Source organism: Pan troglodytes, chromosome 6 (genome assembly GCF_028858775.2).
Source record: "Pan troglodytes isolate AG18354 chromosome 6, NHGRI_mPanTro3-v2.0_pri, whole genome shotgun sequence".
NCBI lineage: Eukaryota > Metazoa > Chordata > Mammalia > Primates > Hominidae > Pan > Pan troglodytes.
The window spans coordinates 154863622-154868498 of NC_072404.2; the positions used below are offsets into that span (position 1 = coordinate 154863622).

Consider the following 4877-nt stretch of genomic DNA (forward strand, 5'->3'; position numbering starts at 1 on the left):
ACCCCTTGAATCTAAAATAAAAGTTGGAAAAAAGATTTAAAGGTTGCATTTTTGCCCTAATCAAAATGAAAATACAGGGCCAGGCGCGGTGGCTCATGCCTGTAATCCCAGCCTTTGGAAGGCCGAGGCAGGTGGATCGCTTGAGGCCAGGAGTTCGAAACCAGCCTGGTCAACATGGTGAAATCCCATCTCTACTAAAAATACAAAAATTATTTGAACCTAGTGGCCCGCGCTTGTAATCCCAGCTACTCAAGAGGCTGAGGCAGGAGAATCACTTGAACCCAGGAGGCAGAGGTTGCAGTGAGCTGAGATCATACCGCTGCACTCCAGCCTGGGCGACAGAGTGAGACCTTGTCTCCAAAAAATAAATAAATAAATAAATAAATAAATAAAAGAACCAAAATGAAAATACAGTTTTAAAACTACAGGAAACAATGATTATTCATACAACTTTGGATACCTATTTAATTGGATCATAGAATGTGAGGAAAAGAAAAAAAGAGCCCTGCTTTTATCCCCTAAAATGTGAATCAGGTCTGGGCATATTTGAAAAGCAATCTGGAGATACCTTTCTCTAGTCTTTACCTTACCTTCATTCGCAATCCACGTTCATGTGCATCATATAATGTCAGCCCTGAAATATCTCCATGAGGTCGATGGTGCCTCACTCTGTCCCATGGGGGCTGAATTCAGGTCTCAGGTCTGGACGAGGGAAAACGCCTAATAATAATTACCAAAAGTCGCCTTCTGCACGGTCACACCGAGCCAGCGCCTGGGCCTGGAACCGGGCCGCAGCCCCTCAGCCTTGCCCACCGCCTCCCGACCATGGACCCCCGCAAAGTGAACGAGCTTCGGGCCTTTGTGAAAATGTGTAAGCAGGATCCGAGCGTTCCGCACGCCGAGAAAATGCATTTCCTAAGGGAGAGGGTGGAGAGCATGGCGGGTAAAGTACCACCTGCTACTCAGAAAGCTAAATCAGAAGAAAATACCAAGGAAGAAAAACCTGATAGTAAGAAGGTGGAGGAAGACTTAAAGGCAGACTAACCATCAAGTGAGGAAAGTGATCTAGAAATTGATAATGAAGGTGTGGTTGAACCAGGCCCTGATGCCCCTCAAGAAATGGGAGATGAGAATGCAGAGATAACAGAGGAGATGATGGATCAGGCAAATGAGAAAGTGGCTGCTATTGAAGCCCTAAATGATGGTGAACTGCAGACAGCCATTGACTTGTTCCCAGATGCCATCAAGCTGAATCCTCACTTGGCCATTTTGTATGCCAAGAGGGCTGGTGTCTTCGTCAAATTATAGAAGCCAAATGCTGCCATCCGAGACTGTGCCAGGCACGGTGGCTCACGCCTGTAATCCCAGCACTGGGAGGGCGAGGCAGGTGGATCACGAGGTCAGGAGTTCGAGACCAGCCCGGCCAAGATGGTGAAACCCCGTCTCCACTAATAATACAAAAATTAGCTGGGTGTGGTGGCAGGCGCCTGTAATCCCAGCTACTAGGGAGGCTGAGGCAGAGAATTGCTTGAACCCGGGAGGCGGAGTTTGCAGTGAGCTGAGATCGTGCCACTGCACTCCAGCGTGGGTGACAGAGCGAGACTCCATCTCAAAAAAAAAAAAAAAGAAAAGAAAAGAAATAATTCCTGATTCAGCTCAGCCTTACAAGTGTCGAGAGAAAGCACACAGACTTTCCCTTCAATTGGATTATGATGAAGATGCTAGTGCAATGCTGAAAGAAGTTCAACCTGGGGCACAGAAAATTGCAGAACATCGGAGAAAGTATGAGCGAAAACGTGAAGAGTAAGAGATCAAAGAAAGAATAGAAAGAGTTAAGAAGGCTCAAGAAGAGCATGAGAGAGCCCAGAGGGAGGAAGAAGCCAGATGACAGTCAGGAGCTCAGTACTGCTCTTTTCCAAGTGGCTTTCCTGTGGGAGTGCCTGGTAATTGTCCCAGAAGAATGTCTGGAATGGGAGGGGGCATGGCTGGAATGGCCAGAATCCCTGGACTCGATGAAATTCTTAGTGATCCAGAGGTTCTTGCAGCCATGCAGGATCCAGAAGTTATGGTGGCCTTCCAGGATGTAGCTCAGGACCCAGCAAATATGTCAAAATACCAGAGCAACACAAAGATTATGCATCTTATCAGTAGATTGTCAGCCAAATTTGGAGGTCAAGCGTAATGCCCTTCTGATAAAGAGAGCCCTTACTCCAGGCGCGGTGGCTCATGCCTGTAATCCCAGCACTTTTGGAGGCTGAGGCGGGCGGATCACAAGGTCAGGGGTTCGAGACCAGCCTGACCAACATGGTGAAACGCAGTCTCTACTAAAAATACAAAAATTAACCGGGCATGGTGGCACATGCCTGTAATCCCAGCTACTCGGGAGTCTGAGGCAGGATAATCACTTGAACTCGGGAGGCGGAGGTTGCAGTGAGCCGAGATCACATCATTGCACTAGACAGAACTAGGCTCCGTTTCAAAAAAAAAAATTATTTCAATAAAACTAATTGGGAACACCAGTATTTCAGTAGGACCCGGGTAGGGACTGGAAGTACTTGGCAGGGCCGCAGCAATCTTGCTGTGTTTTATATAACATGCATCCGGCTGGCCACAGTGGCTCACACCTGTAATCCTAGCACTTTGGGAGGCCAAGGCAGGCGATCACCTGAGGTCGGGAGTTCGAGACCAGACTGACCAACATGGAGAAACCCCGTCTCTACTAAAAATACAAAATTAGCCAGGTGTGGTGGCGCATGTCTATAATCCCAGCTACTTGGGAGGCTGAGGCAGGAGAATCGCTTGAACCCGGGAGGCGGAGGTTGTAGTGAGCCGAGATCGCGCCATTGCACTCCAGCCTGGGCAACAAGAGTGAAACTCTGTCTCAAAAAAAAAAAAAAAAAAAAAAAAAGGAAAACATGCGTCCTTCAGCAGTTGCCCTTAAATCTTACACTGTGGTGAAGGGATGATTTTTTTGTAATGCTGCGGTAGAGTTGGATTATTTAGTTCTGTTCTTGTCCAGTATATCTAATAAATGTTTCATATTATTTCCACATAAAAAAATAGTTACCAAAAGTCCAATATGGTTGTGGGCAGGACACACAGCTGCTGCCTGGTCTTCCAGAGAGCTATTTCTCAAGACCTTCCTAAACCAAACGTTCAAATATGGAAGTGATTCCGGAAACATTTTTGGTTGTCACAACTGGAAGCCAGGAGTTGCTACTGGCAGCTGGTGGGTAGACACCAGGGATGCTGCCAAACATCCTACTATACACAGGACAGCCCCCTAAAATGAGGAAGTTTCTAGTCCAAAATATGGAGAGTGTGGAAGTCGAGGAAACTTGAAATATGAGAATATTTATTTGGCTCCTTTAAAAATCGCAGTCCAGGCCAGGCATGGTGGCTGGAACCTGTAATCCCAACACTTTGGGAGGCCAAGGTGTGCGGATCACCTGAGGTGAGGAGTTCGAGACCAGCCTGGCCAACATGGTGAAACCCGGTCACTACTAAAAATACAAAACTTAGCCGGGCATGGTGGCAGGCGCCTGTAATCCCAGCTACTCAGGAGGCTGAGGCCGGAGAATCACTTGAACCTGGGAGGTAGAGGATGCAGTGAGCCAAGATTGCACCACTGCACTCCAGCCTGGGCCACAGACTGGGACTCCGTCTCAAAAAAAAAATAAAAAAATAAAAATAAAAATTGCAGTCTAGAGTTGTTCCATTGCCTGTTCTCCTACTGCACAGTAGGTAACCTTTCCATTTCCATTTCCAACAAACTTCCCAATTGTTTGACCATTTTTCAAGCCATTGTGCCAGTTCCTATCAGTTTCGGAGCAGCACGGAGAGTTCAGTAACGTGGGTGCAATAGTGAAACGGCGGTGAGATGTGGACGCTGACTAGCTGGGAGGCCCACCTGCTAGCCCTGGGAGTGTCCTTCTACACCATTCCATACCATGGGCCTTTGGTCACTCCCAAAATGAGAACACTCACTCACTAATACTCACCTGGTGTCTTACTGTGTCATATTGTATTAACGTTAGTTAAGAAGAAGTTTAGACAGCAAACATTTGCTGGCAAGTTTCAGAAGAAGAGAAATTGAACCCTGCCTTCTCCTCTAAAGGCAAAGGCCAGCCGCTGGTTGCGTGAGGACAGGTGGTGGCATCTGCACGACACCTGGGGGCGCTGTTCTTTCTACAGAGCAGCACTTACTACGATTCTGAGGGCTTCTCCATCAGCTGTGTGCTCACAGTGTGTGGTGTGTTCACTTCATGACTACTCCTGAGGCCGCCATCAAAACCCTTCCCGAGGCCGGGCACAGGGGCTCACACCTGTAATCCCAGCACTTTGGGAGGCTGAGGCAGGCAGATCACTTGAGGTCAGGAGTTTGAGACCAGCCTGGCCAACATGGTGAAACCCTGTCTCTACTAAAAATACAAAAATTAGCCAGCCATGGTGGCGCACCCCTGTAATCCCACCTACTCGGGAGGCTGAGGCAGGAGAATTGTTTGGACCCGGGAGGCAGAGGCTGCAGTGAGCCGAGATGGTACCACTGCATTCCAGCCTGGGTGACAGAGCAAGACTCTGTCTTGAAAACAAAAACAACAAGAACAAAACCCCCCAAAAAACGCCTTCCTGAGGTCTAGCAGTGGGATCAGGGACATGCTGAGCCGGGACCCTTCTCTGCAGATTTCCTGTCCTAGCAGGAAGGCAGTGACTGGAACATTTCTGAGCAGGCCAGCCAACGGCATCCCCTCCAGCACACTTCACAGTTCACCATGAATAATTAATCATGTGTATCATTTTCTGCCCCTCTGGACTGCAGAGTGTTCATTCATAGGGTATTCTTTACCTCAAAATCAAATTCTACCATTTCAGACAGC

The 4877-nt window shown here is 48.0% G+C and overlaps 1 pseudogene; it reads left to right on the forward strand.

Moving 5' to 3' along the window:
- The first annotated feature begins 825 nt into the window (after positions 1-825).
- LOC100611039 (hsc70-interacting protein-like) lies at positions 826-2182 on the forward strand (annotated as a pseudogene).
- The last annotated feature ends 2695 nt before the right edge of the window (positions 2183-4877 follow it).